Below are 20,377 nucleotides of genomic sequence, written 5' to 3'. Positions count from 1 at the left end.
TCTATTTACATGAAATGTAAGTTTTTGTTTCTTACAACTCTTGAAACATGTTTCTCCTCAAACTTTGTAAATCCTTTTGACTCCTGTGGGCCAAAAAGGTGAAACTGGGACGACTCCTGGTGGCCCACGACTCTAGGCACCGCACCAACCCCCTCGAACCACGCACGCAACCTCAGATTCATCCTGGACCCCCTCCTCACAATGACCAAGCAAGTCAACGCCGTCTCCTCATCTTGCTTCAACACCCTATGCATGCTCCGAAAAATCTTCCGATGGATCCCCGCCAAAACCAGAAAGACAGTTACCCACACCCTTGTCACAAGCCGTCTGGATGACGGAAACACCCTCTACGCAGGTACCACCGCAAAGCTTCAGAAACGTCTACAACGCATACAGAACGCCTTCGCATGCCTCATCCTCGACATCCCTCGCCACAGCGACATATCCGCCCACCTGAAACACCTACACTGGCTCCCCATCAACAAGAGGATCACCTTCAGGCTCCTCACCCATGCACACAAAGCACTCCACAACATGGGCCCCGAATACCTCAACAGACACCTCTCGTTCTACACACCTACCCGTCAGCTCTGCTCAGCTAGCCTCGCCCTCGCCACCGTACCACCCATCCGCAGAACCACTGCTGGAGGAAGATCATTCACCTACCTGGCAGCCAAAGCATGGAACTCCCTCCCTGCACACCTAAGAACTACCCAGGACCTCCTCACCTTCAGGAAGCACCTCAAGACCTGGCTCTTCGAGCAGCAGTAACCCTCCCCCCCCTCTCAGCGCCTCGAGACCATAACAGGTGAGTAGCGCGCTCTACAAATGCATTGATTGATTGATTGATTGAAACCACATAAAGGGGAAAACGTGTTTAGTTTCAGTTATCTGAGGCTGTCATATTTAGTAATGGGCTAATAAAATAGGTCTTTTGTCTTCTCAACTGTTAGAAATGGGGTCTCTGGTTGGCAGTCAGTTTGAACTCTGTCCAAGCAGGGACCATCACTCTAGTCAGAATAAGGGAGATACACACCTAGGACAGCCCCTGCTCACCCCCTTGGTAGCTTGGCCCAAGCAGTCAGTCTTATCTCAGAGGAAATGTGTAAAGTATTTGTATCAAAACACACAGTAATACAGTGAATACGCTACAAAATGGAGACCACACTAGTTCAGAAAAATAGCAAATATTTTTCTGAATCAAACAAGATCAAAATGACAAAAATCCAACATACAGAAGTAAAGATATACATTTTTAAATTAAAAAGAGTCTTACTCCATGGAAAATAATGGTTGCGTTGATGTTACACAAAGTACCTGTTTGCATCAAAAATAAAGCCACAGGGGCGAGCGTGCATTGGAAAAGTCAACGATGCGTCGATTCCTTACTTACAAGGGAGGCTGTGCGTCATTTGTTCTCCGGTCGGGTAGGCGATGGGTAATTTTTCTTTCCCACAAGAGATTGATGCATTGATCTCCAGACGGGCACCACGGGTCTGGACAGGTTCACATCGATGTTGATGCTCAGCAATGTTGCACGCAAAATCTGGCCGCACGATAACGAGAATCCGTGCTGCGTGGGGTTTGCATTTTCAGCATCTGCAAGCAGATGTTGCGTCATTTCTCTAGCCGCGATGCAGGTGATGTGCTGATTTCCCAGCTGGGATGCAGGTGGTGCGTCAATTTTTCAGCTGTAATGCAGGTGGTGCATCTTTTTTACTGCCTCTTTGCAGGTGGTTTGTCGAAATTCTGCATGGCTCCTGTGTGTACATTTCAGTCTTTGTTCCAACAGCTTCACCTTTGAGGCGCCCAGGGACTGGAGTGGGAACCACTTGGCAGGGTAGAAGTCTCAGCAGAGAGTCCAGCTGCTCGCGGAGGATGTCTTTGATGGCCCTGAGACTTCAAAATAGGAAGCAAGCTCAGTCCAAGTGCTTGGAGACAGTTCACAAGACGGAATATACCACAGAGTCCAGTTTTTGTCCTCTTTCAGGCAGAAGAAGTAACTGCAGGCCAACCCAGCAAAGCACAGTCACAGGCAAAGGGACGGTACTCCTCCTCCATCTCTTTAGCTCTTCTCCTTGGCAGAGGTTCCTCTTGAATCCAGAAGTAATTTACAAGTCTGGGGTTTTGGGTCCATTACTTATACCCCTTTCTGCCTTTGAAGCAGGCAAACTTCATAGGAAAGTCTCTGTTGTCCACAAGATCCTGCCTTGCCCAGGCCTGGCCCCAGACACACACCAGGGGGTTGGAGACTGCATTGTGTGAAGGCAGGCACAAACCATTCAGGTGTAAGTGTCAGCTCCTCCCTCCACTCCAACCCAGATGACCCATCAGGATATGCAGGCTGTACCCTAGCAACCTTTGTGTCACTGTCTAGTGTAGATTCACAAACAGCCCAACTGTCAGTCTGACCCAGACAGGGAATACACAAGCAGGCAGAGTCACAAAATGGTTTCAATAAGAAAATGCCCACTTTCTAAAAAAATATGAGTTCAGAGACTCCAAACTACAAATCTTTATCTGCTCCCAAAAGAAAACTGCACTTTAAATGTATTTAAAAGCAGCCCCAATGAGAGAGATAGGCCTTGCAACAGTGAAAACCAAATTTGGCAGTATTTCACTTTCAGGATATGTAAAACACGTCAGTACATGTTTTACCTTCAACATACACTGCACCCTGCCCATAGGGCTACCTAGGGCCTATTTTAGGGGTGCCTTACATGTATAAAAAGGAGAGATTTTGGCCTGGCAAGTGGGCACACTTGCAAAGTCAAATTGGCAGTTTAAATCTGAACACACACACATCGCAGTGGCAGGTCTGAGCCATGTTTACAGGGCTCCTTGTGTGGGTGGCACCACCAGTGCTGCAGGCCCACCAGTACCATTTGATTTACAGGCCCTGACCACCTCTAGGGCACTTTACTAGGGACTTACTAGTGAATCAAATATGCCAATCATGGAAAAGCCAATTACACATTCAATTTACACAGGGAGCACTTGCTCTTCAGCACTTGTCTCTTACTAGCCACAGAGGGTAACCCAAGAAAACCCGAGGGGTCTGGGTGGAATTTATTACAAAACAACAAGGACTCCCTATACCAGGAACAATCCCATCACTCATATTAACATATTCAGCACTTAGGAGAACATCCTTTATTATTTAAACAAAATATAGACATTCCTCATATATATATATATATATATATATATATATATATATATATATATATATATATATATATATATATATATATATACACACTATATACAATCCCCCATCATAACAAAAAGAGAAAAGGACAAAACAAAGTGCAAATGAAACACGTGCTTGTGATTCAAGAAATAAAAGAAAAAGGATATTAAATCTCCCATTACACCAATCCAGAAAATACTTACAAATCTATATAGCAGCCTGTTGGTTATTCCTTCTACTATATTGAATCACAGTATTATTATAAACAGGATTAAATCCACAATTGTGTCCTCCATCAAATTAAACCAAATCCAGGCTAAAGCATCATCGTTGAAGTTTCGACCCCATCTCGCTCTTGGGCCAACTCCCGGCTCCAAAACGGGTCTTCATCAGGACTGCACGATAGGGGACATCTACAATTATCCAAAAGAATAAATCAACCTTTATATATTCTCCCCAGTCTCCTAAAATTCTGCGGCATTGTCATCATTCCCATTACTCACCTACATTACTTCATATTTCATCAAAATATCCATCTTCACCATTTTCCCTGCGCAATACACCAATCTACAAAACATGAACATAAGGCACTAACCCTGTTAAATCATTCACCTACCAGAATGACAAACATATAAATACACTCAAACCTCATTCTTACCCCAGGTCCATACGATTGATTCTCCCAAAATTCTTCTTTATGTGGAAACACGCCCGAAATCTTCCATAAATTACTCCTTCCACTTTAATTTTCTTGCCTTAAATAAAACATTGCTATATTCCATATATCTAAACATCCAAACATCCAACCTATGTGTATATACAACTTAGTAACTTTCTCCTATATCACACTGTATCTATCACAGGGTATTGTATATACAAAATTTCCAGGAATACTCCATACAAAAAACCTTTCTCTCCCACCAAGCACAACCATCCCCAATTGGCCCCTTATCTTTCTTAAGCCGGTATTCCTTCCGACTATTAAAAACAACTCTTTCCGACTTCCATGGACGCGACATATGTGAAGCCCGCATTTAAATATTACTGGTGGACATAACGCGCATGCGTGAAGTACAAGAATGCTCTGAATTTGGAACTGACGGCATTCATCTACGATTGTGACACGGAAGTTAAAATATCCCTAGTTGACATTCGCGCATGCGCGAAGTCCGTAAATGTTCAGAATGCAGAACTAATTGCATTCCTCTAAAAATGTAACACGGAAGGTTAAGCCGCCTACCAAATCACGGCGTAGACCACGGATTTCCATTCGCCTCAGTATTTTGTTAAAAATTAACCTCTATAATCGGATATTATTAAAGAATCTAAAAATAATCTAATAAATAGTAGGGACACAATACTCGGGGCTAACTAATCCGAACAAAAAACCATTAGGGCACACATCACACTCAAATATCCTAAATTAATACTACGTGTACATACCACATATATGGAAAAAACGTAAACACAGCACTTATAAGAGAACCAAGGGGGTTCCACAGAGCCAAAACCTCAGCAGGCACAAAAAATCTCCAAATGTCAACAACACTCGGTCACATCCTCTCTCTCTTCATATCAATCGACAGCCAGTAGCAAGATTTGGAACCACAATACTAAGTGCTATCCAGCATCCAGTACCCAGCCAAAAACATAAAGTGGGACTCACTCTCCCACATGTACCGCACAGTAGTTAAAAATCCTCCCAAACAGGAGGGGTGGGTATGGGCAAGGACCAATTTACCCATCCTAGAAACTCCCTAATCTGCAATCGGAGATCATAATCATCCCTGTTCGTGTCTCTAAGGGGTATACCGTCAAATTCACGTCCCTTAACTTGAAAACCTTCTTTACTCTTCTTTCACAACCCGTCCTATCGGGAATATCTACCCCAAAACCTACATAATTCATTCACTAGGAGAGTCCTGATCTCAACCTTTAATATTAGTCTTAGATGGTAATATTAGATATTCAACATAGTTCATACCCACATCAAAAATGTTCAACTAACCCTAACTGTCAAACCTCTCCTCACCTTGAATAAACCAAAGTTCCTTCCAACCATACAGAGACTACAGAACCAACATCAACCGTTTGATAGACTGGTCGTTTGTCTCGCTATTTCCTCATATTCATTCAAGCCCAACTGGACAGAGTCCAACAGGTGAATCCATTTATATTGCCGTAAATTCAGGCTATCTGACACACTCCCCCTCTTTGATTCACACTCACCTTTTCAATCACAAACCATCTCAATGAATCCACTGAATGATTCAATGTAGTAAAATGATCCACCAAAGGTGCACCTTGAATCTTACTTCTAATCCGACTGCAATGTTGCATAATCTGCACCGTCACTTTCTGTTTTGTCTGTCCAACATAAATTAAATCACCGGGAGCTTTAGCACTGGTCAGCACTGGTAAAGTACCAGGAGCACCAAAACCAGCAAAAACAAAATCAAGCACACAGTCAAAACATAGGAAGCACAGGCAAAAAAGACAGGGGAGACCACGCCAAGGATGCCAGGTCTAACACCATCTCATTCATCTCTCTGTTTCACTAGCCTCTCCGAGGACCATGGTTGCTTCTATTTACTAAATTGTTAAACTTGTGTTTGTCTATTCGCAGAATGAAAGCTGTACTTGCAACTGCGTTTGTCTTTGCGCTGCTGCTTGTCGTGGATTCAGCATTCATAGGTAATGTAAAGATCCGTTAACAACATTTATTGAGTTTGTTTGCAATGTGCAATGCTGCATTATCGACCCATTATATTTTTGTTGTCACAAAGCCCATTGTCTAAGCCCTTGAGCACTGTCATCTCTGTTGAAATATGGGAAGCACCTGGTTCTGTCCTAGACACTGGAAGACCACATTTATGTTGCTCTTCTGAAAATAAGATTATTCTGCAGCTTGTTCTGTGGGTTTCGTGCTACGGAATATCAAGGCAAGAAATATCTCAGTACACAAATATCCTGGACAGAATATTCAGGGGCAAAATATAGAATGGTAAGTGCATATGTAGGAAGTATAGATTTACTATTCATAACTCCACATCTCTGTGTATGTATATATATATATATATATATATGTATATATATATATATATATATATGTATATATATATATATATATATATATATATATATATGTATACATATATATATACGTACATATATATACATATATATACATACATATATACATATATAATACATATATATATATATATATATATAGACACACACATATATATCTTCAAGGTACATACATTTAGAGTTACATATAGAAAATCTATACTCACTTGCCTTTCAAAATTTTATCTTTCGATATTGTGTCCATGATATTTGGTGCCATTGAGATGGTGCCATTGAGATTCCCCTACCTCGATATTCTGGTTGCACACCTTCTGGAGGGCGTTGTAAAGACATGGACACACCACCAGAAAACCTCAAATGACATAGAGATCACAAAAAATGCACAATTTGATGCAAGGATGCCTGAGATATATCTCAGAGGGTTTGGAGAGTGAAGTAAAAAAGATTAAGGGCCTCATCCGCCAAACTGAAGTTGTGCCGGCCTCATTTAGAGTCAGGTGGAACTTAAGTATGTCAGTGAAGGAGGCTACTAAGTCTTCACCAGTGATATACTCCTCCAGCAGACAGCTGGAGTAAGGGCTGTCGGAGGTTTGGCCATTTGTTCCCTCATCCCTATTAAGATTGGGCAAACAAATGCAAGATTTTGCTTTGACACAGCACCATGCAAATGTGGCGGTAAGTGAAAGTAAAAACATTTTAATGACTCCCAATGCCATGGGAGAGAGGGTCCCTGATCAGAAAGCGCGCATTGCTGGTGGTGCCACAGGAAGCAGGGCAGGAGCCCTTTAAAACTAAGGACGCGCTCCCGCCTTGCGGGAAGCGCCCGTTGCTCGTGGTGCCGCAGGAAGCAGGGCAGGAGCCCTTTAAAACTAAGGAGGCGCTCCCACCTCGCGGGAAGCGCGCGTGGGACGCGCGCGGGCGGCGCCCGGGCCAAAGGCGGGCCCGTTCTTCGCCCGTCATCGCCAGGAAGAGACTGGGCTGGGCCCCCTCCCCTTCATTTTTTCTTTTCTTTACTGGAGGCCCTGTTTTATGGAGAGCCGCTGATTTAAGGAAGGCAGAGAGGCATCTTCGCCATCTGTGATTTGGGTATTTTTATTTTTTTGTATTTTTTTTTTGTTTGTCTCCTGTACTCTGCTGATTTATATATGCGCAATACGCGGAAGGCGACAGCAAGGCCTACTGCGCTACAACTTGAGGGGGTTTGGTGTGGCAGAAGGTTGTGGCTGGACAATTTCTCCCCGAGACAGAGGATAGGACCTGAGTATAACTTGGCTTTACTTCTCCCTAGCCTGGGGCATCGAGACTAACACACCTATTAAAGAAATATACGGCGCCTCTCTCTTGGATAAAGGATTAGCCTGCCTTAATGGGAAAACGTAAAGGAGAAAACGGGGGAAGGGAACCCATTCAGGAGGCCCCCCCACCTAGGTTAATAACAAGCTACCTAACTTCAGTAATGGGCGCCATTGAGACGGAGATAGGGAGAGTAGAAGCCACTCTAGAGTCGTCTCTTGAGAAAGCAGGAAAGGGTGGGGGGGAGGGAAGGATTCTGCCTGTAACATCTTCATTAAGCAAGACTAAGATAGGAAACTCTTGTGTAACAACAGAAATTGATTTAATTACTCCCACAACTCCAGAGAGTCCACCCCCCAAAAAAAGCCGCCAAGTAATCCCCCCCCATACTGCAGTAACCCCCATAGATCAAGTTGGATCCCCTGCAGACAGGCATGACTTTGGAGAGCCCCTATCAGGAACTAAGAAGAACAAGAGGAAATGTCTATCTAACCCTCTAAAAAAAAACAAATTATAGGGAAACAGCCAAAAGACTGTAAAAATCCAGATCCAATTATAACCTGTTTCTCTCAGATTGAAGATCAACTTAGAGACATAAAAAAGCTGTGTTCATCAGTTCTGGAGAGAGTGGCTGTCCTCAAGCGGAAGGTTGAACTTATATTAAACATAAACCCTATACCATTGAGGGCAGAACCTCAGAATAATCACTCCGTTCCTGAATGCTTACCAGCTCCGCTCATTCACCAGCATCGAAATTATAGATTGACTCCTGCCCAGAACCCAACCCAAAAACCTCTGAATTCAGAGGTACTCCAGGATTCTATAAATCTACAGTCTCAGTGGGGTACAACCAAACGGGAAGGCTTAGTGGGTCATGAGATCACAAGAACTCAAGTAGCCTGCCCGAGGATTCCGTTGGCATGTGCCCCCTATATTTTAATCCTGGAAAATGTCCCTATACTAGAAAATACTCACCCCGAGTCCCATATGTCACTGTTAAACAAAGTGACTCATTGGGTAGGAAAGCATTCGGGAGGGCGGGTAGATTTCCATAGGGACATTTTAACTGTAAGAAGGGTCCCTTGGGTTGGCTCATCCCCTAAAGCATCACCTGGGGATTGTATTATAATAAACTTTAAGTGTCCCTGGACTGTCAATGCTTTGTACCACCATCTTTCGACTATGAGACCATCTGTAGGGCCTATAAGAGTACAATGTCTGACTAAGTTTATCTTCCCGACATCAAATCCATGCTATCCTGATCCAACTCGTCCTGGGAATCAGAATTTCAGCAACCCTGGTCCCTCTAACTCCCCTGACACTGTCTTGACATTGTCTAACAGGTATGAGCCTTTGACCTCACTAGAGCAGTTAGATTGACCATTAGTAATCGAGCCTTTTTTGCAAGGCCCCCTGGAAACAAATATACTGCCACAGTCCCTCTCACAATCTAAGGGAGCCCCCGATATATATGACACACAGGGTATGACAGCTCTAGGGATTATTTCCTGGAATGTTGCAGGTTTAAAATCAAAAATTGGAAACCCTGACTGGATAAAATTAGTGACGGAAAATCTTTTTATCTGCTGCCAGGAGACCTGGCTCACAGAATCCCCGCATATTAATGGTTATACCACATATAGGCCCTCATTCCAACCCTGGCAGTCATAGACCGCCAGGGTGGATGTCCACGGAAGCACCGCCAACAGGCTGGCGGTGCTTCATGGGGCATTCCAACCGCGGCGGTACAGCCGCGGTCGCCCAGCCGGGTCCAGCGGTTTCCCGCCGGATTTCCCCCGGCTGGGAGAATCCTCCATGTTGGCGCTGCAAGCAGCGCCGCCATGGGGATTCCGACCCCCTTCCCTCCAGCCTGTTTCTGGTGTTTTTTACCGCCAGGAACAGGATGGTGGGAACGGGTGTCGTGGGGCCCCTGGGGGCCCCTGCACTGCCCATGCCACTGGCATAAGCAGTGCAGGGACCCCCTCACAGGGCCCCAGCATGATTTTCACTGTCTGCATAGCAGACAGTGAAAATCGCAACGGGTGCAACTGCACCCGTCGCACCCCTGCAACACCGCCGGCTCCATTCGGAGCCGGCTTCTGTGTTGCAGGGCCTTTCCCGTTGGCCCGGCGGGCGCTCCCTTGGTGGGCGCCCGCCGGCCCAGCGGGAAAGTCTGAGTGGTCCCCGCGGTCTTTTGACCGCCGAGCGGTCATTTGGCGGCGTAAGTTTGGCGGGCGGCGACCGCCGCCCGCCAAACTTAGAATGACCCCCATAGTGTTCCTGCAACTAAGGTCTCCGCAGGTAGAGCTAAGGGCGGTCTGGTTACTTTTCTATCTGTAGAGGCCGGAGGGATGGAAGCACGTGTTGTGGGCACATCCCCTTTTTTCATCCCCTTTTTTTCTGGCTTTATCTTTGAAATTAGCAGAGCTATTTGATATACTACTGATCAACTATTATAATAATACCTTTGATAATTCTGATATAAGTGTGGTTAGTAGTTTGGAGACATTAATACATAAGGTAACAACTATTAGCAAAAAGGACCTAAGAATAGTCTGGGTTGGTGATTTTAATGCCCACCTGTGTGAGCTAGAGTTCTTGGACTGCTGTGGACTTTTGGACGAAAATGATAATCCCATTCAACATTTTAAACACTCCCCATATGGGAATGCTCTAAACTCTTTGATAACAGTAAATTCTCTTTTTTTCCCCACACCAGTTACTAGAGGGATACCAACATTTGTAAGGGGGGATACTCATACTACTATTGATTATATTATTTATTCTAGAGAACTATCCTCTATTGCAGGACAATTCAGGGTGACCCCGACCTGTATTAGTGACCATAACCCCTTATCTATAGTGATTAACTTAGATCTGACGAGCGATTCAAGAAGAGGGAAGCGACACCCTGCTATGAAGCTCTCATCCCAAAAAGGACTCACAATCAAATGGGGAAAGATAAATAGTAATACCTTCTTTAAAGATCTATTCCTGAATAAATGGTCCGATGTTATGACATCCCTGGATGAAGATAGGGCCCCCCATGAAATTGTCCGTGCATTTTCCTCTCTGACAAAGTATATGGCTGAGAAATTGCAGCCTTCTCGCATTAACAAAGTCCATGGCTCAAGATGGTTTAACCACGCATGTACCAAATCCTTAAGCAAGCTAAAGAAAACAATCAATGCATCTCCCAAAGATCGACAAGCAATTAAGATTGTTAGGAAAAATTATAAAGAAGCACTTGCCAAAAGGAAAGTCGAACTAAGTGAATCTGCGTGGGAGGAACTGATGGTTGCAAGTAAAATCAAAGACACAACTGCATTTTGGCGTGTGGTTAACTATGCATTGTTGAATGATAAACATGAGACGTCCATGGATACTGTCATTCCAGCCAAGACTTGGGTGGACTATTTCAAAAAATCTTTCGCCACAGAGACAAATGTTCAGTCAGAAATGTTAAACTGTCTGAAACTTGAATGAAATGATCAGCTAAGTCTGGCTTTTATCAATATTATAATTGTGGATGATGTTAAACAAGCCATTCAAGACTGCCCTCTGAGAAAGCCCCTGGCCCAGACAGAATTCCTGCCGATTTATATAAAGCACTTCCAGATTTCTGGGGACCACTGCTTACCAATATCCTGAGATCGGCTGTGGCAGGCCCTCTATTAGACTCTTGGAAAGAGGCGATCATCGTCCTGATTTTTAAGAAGGGAGATAGGGCAGATCCTTTGTGCTATCGCCCAATTTCTTTATTGGATAGTTCAGTCAAAATTTTAGGTCGAGTGATCCTAAATAAGCTAGAAGAATGGGCGACTGAATCTCACTCCCTCTCAGAAATACAATTTGGCTTTTGCCCAGGTGTGGGCACAGTAGAACAAACTCTTAACTGACTCTCATAGTCCAGAAATATACCAAAGCCAAAAGGGGTTGTATACATCTAGCATTCATGGATCTGTCCTGTGCCTTTGACACAGTTAACAGGGAGAAATTGTGGAGGGTAATGCTGGATATGGACGTGGATAAAGATATAGTTATATTACTTAGCAAACTTCATGCCTGTACAGAGGCTCAGGTCCGTTATTCCCTGGAGGGATGTATGACAGAGAAATTTCCCTCATTAAATGGGGTTAGACAGGGATGTGTCCTCGCCCCTTTTCTTTTTCTCTTGTATTTAAATGGGCTAGAGAAATTTCTTTGTGAATCAGGGAAGGATTCCCCAGTCATCAATAATTCTCCAATCCCTGTACTCTTGTATGCGGACGATGCTGTACTCATTGCAAGGACAGCAAATGGCCTCCAGATTTTATGAAATGCTTTTAATACTTTTATGGGGAACCTCAGTCTTAAAATTAACATAACTAAGTCATTTGTGATGAAGACCGGACCCAAATTAGCAAAAACAAAAAGATTTGTTTTAGACGGGCATGAGATACTGGGGGTCCCCATTGATGTAGATTTTAATTGGAAATTTTTAGTTAATATACGTTTAATATAATTCCAAAAAGCCATTGAAGCAGTTTTTAGGTTCTCGAAAAGACTCCGACATAAACCTGTTAAGGAAATGATGACTGTCTTCTCTTCTAAGTGTCTTTCTATTGCGACATTTGGCGCTGGGGTTTGGGGGCATGCAGAATGTACAGGACTTCAGACTATAGAAAATACATTTTTAAGAAGGTTATTAGCAGTCCCTCAATCTACACCAGTAATGTTCTGTCATAAAGAAGTAGGTTTGAGATACATATCTAGCTATATAAAACTTCAACCTGTAATACTGTGGGTAAAAATCTGGACTAAGCCATAAGCGTTTTTATGTAGAAAGGTGATACAGGATTGTCTCCTCTTGTCACGATTTCTGGATATACCCTGGCTTAGATATGTTTATCTCTCTCTCCTATCATTAGGATTAGGAGATTTTTTTCTTAAACCAGATACTCTAACAAGACAGGACATCAAGAAGGTTAAAGATATATTCTGGCAGAAAAATCAGGCCATGGAGCCAGCCTCTGGTGTAATGAGATTATGGATGAGGCATGAGACACAGCAACTTCAACCAAAGTTGTATCTGACCATTATTAATCACAAGCGACAAAGGTTTTTACTCACGGGGCTACGTTTAAATACTTTACACTACCTGGTAGCATTTCCAGTATGTGGAACCTGATTCAAGAACCTCCCTCCTTGTCGCTGCGGTGGAAAGACACCTCAGAGTACACTACATTTTATGCTTTTTTGCACTTTATATGCTGTTCCAAGAAAAAGGGTTTTACGTCCGTTATTTCTGTCTAACAGTATTAGAACTAGCCAGCTTGCTTATTCCCACTTACATGATTTGGGAAATATGGACATAATTCAGGCTGTGTTAAATTTCATATATGCTGCTCATGGTATTCGGAAAATGTATTAATAACGTTTTTTAGAAATTTTTATGATTGAGAAATTTGTTTGATGTCTTTTATGGTCTTTTTGCACCAAATAAAGTAATGAATGAATGATGATACTATCAGAAAGGAAATACCATGTTTTTTTTTTTAACTAAAAGAAAATATTGATAGTGTGCCAAATGATACCGTCATTTGGACCGAGTCTTACAACACTCTTTTAATGCATTGCCAGGATCCAACCCTAAATTATTCAAATAAATGCTTCATGGCCTTAAGTGTGAATTATGCCCCAGTATATAAACCTTTGTCCTACTGTGGCCAAGGCCAGGGTTCAGTGAGTGGCTCAGATGAGGGAGTCCATTATTTCAAGTTCATGTGGCATTACAAAGAATGCGTAAGCGAACATCATGGCCCAAGTATGCGCTGCTATAATGACTGAATCTGGACAATACAGTTTGTGTATTAACTGTAAATGTAACAACCACATGGACAAATCTCGTTAGACACAAACACTATTGATCAAATCCAACCCAGAGCACAGTTTTTCACTACACCACAGACGGGTCTGTCCAAACAATACCCAAAGTTATCTCCTTCTTGAATTTAGTACAGGTTTGTGTCATACATGTCGCAGGGAAGAAAAGAAGTACCTTGGACTTCCCTTATGGAGGCTAGCCATTTTCCATACAAACTTTTCCTTAGTCTTGCACAACCAGTAGAAATGACATCTATGAACCTGGAGATGTCCAAATATAGGAGATGTAATACTTCCTGGCCTCTGAAACTGCCAGACCATAGGTGGTACAGGCAGACCAACTCAATAACCTAGTTATCCTAGACAAATACAACACAGTTTACATCAACACACAGGCGTAAGACCCCACTCAAAATCGGTATTTAACATTTATTGACGTACATATCCTATGCAAACACAACAGACTTTACTAAAACACCCAGATACCACTCTTGGCACACTCCACAGGCATTAGATCACCTGGGGACCAGAGGTATTAAAGAATCAGCAATAGGCCTTCACAGTATTTAGCATAGTCGTATTTAATGAACTGGAAAATGTAGGTAAAGAATTAAGCATGCACTCCTTTAAAGTGAATGTTGAAAGCAAAAACAGATGTTTCAAAAGATGTTTGCATTAGTAGTAGCTAATAGGGCTTGCCTTTAAAGTGTGAGGCCTAACGCTATCAATTATGACAGTGTTTCAATCCGTCAATCAGTCAGTACTTGTAGAGCACAGCTTATCACCCGTGGGGTCTCAAGGCGCTGTTGTGGGTGTGCCGGTCACTTGAATAACCTGGTCTTGAGTTTCTTCCTGAATTGCTTCAGTGTTGCGGCCTGTCTGAGGTTGAGTGAGAAAGTATACCATGTCCAGACTGCGAGGTAGGAGAAGGATCTGCCTCAAACCTTGCTTTTCCTGATTCTGGGGATGGGAGCGAGGACGAGATGGGAGGATTGGAGTTGCCTGGCGTTTAAGGTCAGGCAGTGGTTGAGGTAGTCTGGTTCGATGTTGTGAAGTGCCTTGTAGGTGTGAGTCAGTAGCTTGAAGGTGATGCATTTGTCAATCGGGAGTCAGTGGAGGTCTCTGAGGTGGGTGAAGATGTGGCTCTGGCGGGGGATGTCCAGTATGAGTCTAGCTGCTGCTTCACGATTTTTATGTAGCCTTGTATATATTTTTTTAAAAGAATCTCTTTATTGACATTTTTAAGGAATATTAGCATTATATCATAAAAAACAGAGCACCACGTGTAAATGCACAGTATCAACAAAACATTTGCAGAGACGGCGCCATAAAGATATGTAAAAACTCTATTATCAATTCTAATGGAAGGGAGTTAAGGGGGATCCTTGGAGTATCATCATTGGACAGTAAGGTCCTGTGAGAAAGTCCTGGTGCAGTGTTCCTGGATCTACTGGTGTCTGCTCGCAAGAGGGGTACATCAAACATGAGTCAGCAAACGGGGAGGGGATGGAAAATGAAGAACCAGGTAAAGGGAATGGGTCTCCAGTCAGGGTCTGCCAGGGGAGGGGGCCTTGAAAACATTCCTGGATCGAAGATGTTAATGTCAAGGAATCACTCGTAAGCCCCCTAGGTAGGAGGGAGTACAAGTCAAAGTCAAACAAATGTAAAGCTCGAAGCCTGGAGGGTTGACAGCACAAGTATTCCAGACAAGACATGTAGTCAATGAGGGAAGTACATAAACGCAGGAACTTCCTGTCAGTAAAGGTCAGTCAATGTGTTATCTGTTCCATGGCCATATGTGCCATAGCTGTATAAACCAAGAAACTATTGGGGGAGCACTGAGGGATTTCCAGGCTTGGACCATGAGCTGTTTGGCTGTCCCGGTCATGTGACTTACAAGGTAGGAGGAGGAATAGCCATCGCCCACAAATCCAACCTCAAGGTCGACACCCACACTGACGACTCCCTCAAGACCGCCGAACACCTACACTTCCGCATCCACACCGACCCCAACACCACTCTCAGAGGAACGCTCATCTACATACCCCCCGGACCACGAGCACCATTCAGCGAATCCCTCTCCGACCTCACCAGCACCCACGCACTCACCTCACCGGATTACATCCTCCTCGGGGACCTAAATTTCCACCTGGAGAACAACAACGACACCAACTCCACTACTCTGATCGACAACCTCACCAACCACAGCCTCAGACAACTCATCAACACACCAACCCACATCGCTGGCCACACGCTTGATCCCATCTTCTCCTCAAGCGCCCACGTCACCTTCAACCATACCACAGTACTCCACGGGACCAACCACCACTGCATCCACTTCACTTACAAGAAACATACCGAGCACCATCGCACCCAACAACCACCCCGCCGATGCTGGAGCAAAGTTACGGAAGACCAGCTTACCAACACCCTCGCCCAGAACCCACCCCCTGACCTCACCGACCCAGACACCGCCACCCACAACCTCACTCTGTGGATCAACGACTGCGCCAACACCCTCGCGCCACTCAAGAAATCCACCAACAACCAAGCCAGAAGAAAAGTCACCTGGTTCACAGACGAGCTCCTAAACTCCAAACGTGACTGCCGGAAGCTAAAAAAGGAATGGCTCCTCAAACGCACACCTGACAGCCTCACAGCCCACAAGGACGCCACCCACAAGCACCACCAACTCATCAGACAAGCCAAACGATCCCACTTCAAAGACCGCCTGGACAACATGGCACACAACAGCAAAGAGCTCTTCAGCATCGTGAAAGAACTCCACCATCGCCCCCCAACTACGGAAGGTCATCAACATCTCCTTCGAAACAGCGACATTCCCAGAAAAATGGAAACACGCCGAAATCCGCGCCCTCCTCAAGAAGCCCAAAGCAGACCCCAACGACCTCAAGAACTTCCGACCCATCTCCCTGCTCCCTTTCCCAGCAAAGGTGATTGAAAAAATCGTCAACACACAACTAACCAGCCACCTCGAAGACAACGACATCCTAGACCCCTCCCAGTCCAGCTTCAGACGAAACCACAGCACTGAGACCGCCCTTCTTGCCGGCACAGACGACATCAGATGCCAAATGGACAACGGCAAAACATCAGCCCTCATCCTCCTGGACCTATCTGCCGCCTTCGAACAGTCTGCCACAGCACCCTGAAATCACGCCTCCACGAAACCGGAATTCAAGGAAAAGCCCTCGACTGGATCATCTCATTCCTCTCCGGCAGAACCCAGAGAGTCCGCCTCCCCCCCTTCCGCTCCGAAGCCACCAACATCATCTGCGGCATCCCCCAAGGCTCATTCCTCAGCCCGACGCTGTTCAACATCTACATGGCCCCCATCGCATAAGTGGCCGACAACACAACCTCAACATTCTCACCTACGCCGACGACACCCAGCTCATCCTCTCACTCACCAAAGACCAGCGCACCGCCAAAACGAACCTGCACGAGGGAATGCAATCCATTGCCGAATGGATGAGAAACAGCCGTCTGAAACTGAACTCGGACAAGATGGAGGTCCTCATCCTCGGACCCACACCCTCGGCCTGGGACGACTCCTGTGGCCTACCGCACTAGGAACCCCACCGACACCGACCGACCACGCTCGCAACCTGGGCTTCATCCTCGACTCCTCCCTCACCCTGTCTAAACAGGTCAACGCAGTCTCCTCCTCCTGCTACAACACACTCCGCATGCTCCATAGAATCTACAAGTGGATCTCGACAGAAACAAGAAGAACAGTGACACAGGCCCTTGTCAGCAGCAAGCTGGACTACTGCAACGCACTCTACACAGGCAACCCAGCAAAAGACCTACCACGCCTCCAAAGCATCCAAAACGCCTCCGCCCGTCTGATCCTCGACGTACCCCGCCACAGCCACATCTCCCACCACCTGAGAAACCTTCACTGGCTCCCTGTGGACAAAAGGATCACTTTCAAGCTTCTTACCCATGCTCACAAAGCGCTCCACGACACCGGACCAGCCTACCTAAACAGACTCAACTTCTACACCCCCACCCGCCAGCTTAGCTCCACTAACCTCGCCCTCGCCGTCATCCCCCGCATCCGAAGAAAGACCTCTGGCGGCAGATCCTTCTCATACCTCGCCGCCAAAACCTGGAACACCCTCCCCACCAACCTGTGACAGACCCAAGACCTACTCACCCTCAAAAGACTCCTCAAGACCTGGCTCTTCGACCAATAACAACAGCACCCCCCCCCCAGCGCCTTGAAACCCTCACGGGTACGTAGTGCACTTTATAAATCCAATGATTGATTGATTGATTGAAGGTACCAGTCCGCGTGTCTTTTCTGCCAGTGAGGGAGGTCGTAATCCCAGTATGATTGTGTGATAATATGCAGGTATGGGCTATCCCAAAGTGCCCTTGATGTGGCTCAGGATCCCAAAAAAATGGCAAGGGAGGGGACATGTCCACCAGATGTGCTGGAAGTCACGCTCTTGTGTACCACAGCAACAGCACAGTGGGGAGTGTAAGCGGGTGGGAGTGTAATACCATTGAAACATGATCTTATATGCAGTGCCTTGCTGGTTACAGCTTCTGAAGTTCTGAATATCCCTCCATAGCTGTTCCAACTGCTGTTGTGTGATGGCTGGGGCATCGTCGCGAGTCCATTTTCAATGGTATGGGTAGTAGGGTACGAGACGTCATCGTTGTAGGATGTCATATGTTTTGGACACAAGGCCTCAAGTGCCATCAAAGCTTCAAACATAGATCTCAAAAGGGGTAAGAGGGCGGGTGGCAGCTTGTGCATTGGGGGGGGGGGTGAAGAGCCCAGTGTCGCAATTGAATGTACTGGTGGCGGCGGATTCAGGAAGATGAAATTTGGCTTGAATGACTTGATAGTCTTGCAGTGGAAGAGGTCTTGAAGAATTTTGCATCCTCACTGCGCCCAGTCAGTATAAGAGTCTCAAAGAAGGACTGTTGTAAAGTCAGGACTGCGGGCAATAGGAGTGTTCGGGGATGGCAATTTGGAGAGACCCTGTGTCAGAGCTAGTTTATCCCATATCTCCAGCACTGTGCAAGTAGGAGTGGCAATATAGGCACCGCGGGAGCAGAGCTGCTTCAGGTCCCACAGTGGGCTGCAGGCGACATCTCTGTCCATGTGTAGCCAGTGTGTTTTGCTCTCAAGCACCACTCACTCAAAGAAGTATTGCATGTGGGCCACCCAATAGTAATCCTGCAGATTGGGGCAGGCAAGACCCCTCGATAATTAGGGCGCATGAGTAGTGCAGTAGATACATGGGGGTTCTTTCCCTTCTAAATAAATGAGCGTAGATCACCCTGCATCGGTTTAATATCATCGGTGTGGGCAGCGACTGAAAGAGGTAGAGTAAACGTGGTAAAGTGTTCATTTTTACAACATTTATGCACCCCAGCCAAGAAATATGGAGAGGTCGCCAAAGCCTGAGGTCTTCCAATTTTGCTCTGCGGTACCTCAGCCAATTATCTCTAGTTCATGTGGACAAGAAGTTTGTGATGTAGAGCTCCAAGTATTAGATGGAGTGGGAGGACCATTGGAAGGGGGTTAGAGTCTGAAGGCTCTGAAGATGTTGTGGGGGCAGAGTAAAGTTAAGCGCTTGGGATTTCGCCAAATTGATTTTGTATCCTGATATTTGTTCATAGAGTTGGAGGGTGTGCACCACAGCAGGGAGGGAAGTGTTGGGATCGGTCAGGGCAAGGAGGTCATCAGCATATAGAAGGACTTTGTGCTCTTTCCCTCCAAAATGATTCCCTTGATGTCAGGGGATTGACGAAGATAGATGGCTAGTGGTCCGACTGTAAGGGCAAACAGCAAGGGAGACAAGGGGCATCCCTGCAGAGTGGCTCTGAAGAGCAGAAAAAATCGAGTTGCATGGACGTTACTTTGAATGGAGTCAGTGGGTGCTGTATATGAAGCCATGACAGGCCCCAGACCTACTTTCTGCAGGACTGATTTATTTGAGAAAGGCCCAGCTCACCCTATTGAAGGCCTTTTTGGCAATAGGGAGAGGAGGAGGACATACATGGTGTGTCTCTGGGGCTTTTCAACTAGGTGGGCTATTCCTTGGAGGTTGTCTGAGTCCTGCCTGTGACAGATAAAGCTGACCTGGTCAGGATTGATCAGGCCTGACAAGAGGGATTCCAGCCGTTTGGCCAATATTTTAGTATAAAGCTTGTCTGTGTTCAGTAAAGCTATTGGGTGGTAGGAGGAACAAAGTGTGGGATCCTTCCCAGGTTTTGGGATGAGAGTGGTTTCGGCATTGGGCATAGTTGGGGTAAATCCTGTGGTATAAGTGAAAGAGTTGTAAAGTTTGAGTAGGTGATCCTGAAGTTGAGGTAAAAATAGCATGTAGAAAGACGGTATGAGGCCGTCTGTGCCAGGAGACTTGCCCTTAGGGAGTTCTTTCAAAGCTTCCTGAAGTTCTACTTTAGTGATGGGTTTTTCCAAGTCTGCTACCAGGCTAGTTAAGTATATCTTCTGTGAGTTTCACTTAAACCAGGTGATCTCCTCAGGCTCTGGCTATGGCAATAGAGGAAATAACGCCTCGTATGGTGGCTTTTAATCCGTCCCAAAGCATGTGGGGGGAAGCGTCGGGGACAGAATTGAGTGTGAAGCATTTAGTAATAGCATCTTGTATTGTTACTGGATCACGCAGGAGCTGAGGGGGGAGGAGTGAGGGTGGTGGGGCATCGGCTCTGGCTGTCCGAGGGGTCCAGGAGATTTCTACATGTGCGTGATCTGATAATGAAATATCAGAAATTCAGGCAGAGCCTATGGTGACTAGAAAGGCCGGTGTTGTGAAGAGATAATCAATACGCAAGTATGAGAGATGCACATGCGAGTGGAGAGAGTAATCTTCTGTGTCTGGGTGAAAGTAACGCAATGCATCTACAAGACTTGTGTCTGTTAGC

General features: G+C 45.4%; 1 long non-coding RNA gene across 1 annotated transcript; it reads right to left on the bottom strand.

Moving 5' to 3' along the window:
• Positions 1 to 3,280: 3,280 nt before the first annotated feature.
• On the bottom strand, positions 3,281 to 4,232 carry LOC138297215 (uncharacterized). The gene is made up of 3 exons (XR_011203938.1): positions 3,852 to 4,232; positions 3,697 to 3,760; positions 3,281 to 3,606 (listed from the first exon to the last, which is right to left on the bottom strand). It is a non-coding gene; the product is annotated as an uncharacterized lncRNA (long non-coding RNA).
• Between the last annotated feature and the right edge of the window lie 16,145 nt (positions 4,233 to 20,377).

Source organism: Pleurodeles waltl, chromosome 5 (genome assembly GCF_031143425.1).
Source record: "Pleurodeles waltl isolate 20211129_DDA chromosome 5, aPleWal1.hap1.20221129, whole genome shotgun sequence".
In the NCBI taxonomy this organism is placed as follows: Eukaryota; Metazoa; Chordata; class Amphibia; order Caudata; family Salamandridae; genus Pleurodeles; species Pleurodeles waltl.
Note: the sequence above shows the minus strand (reverse complement) of the source record. Positions and strands in the feature narration are given on the sequence as shown.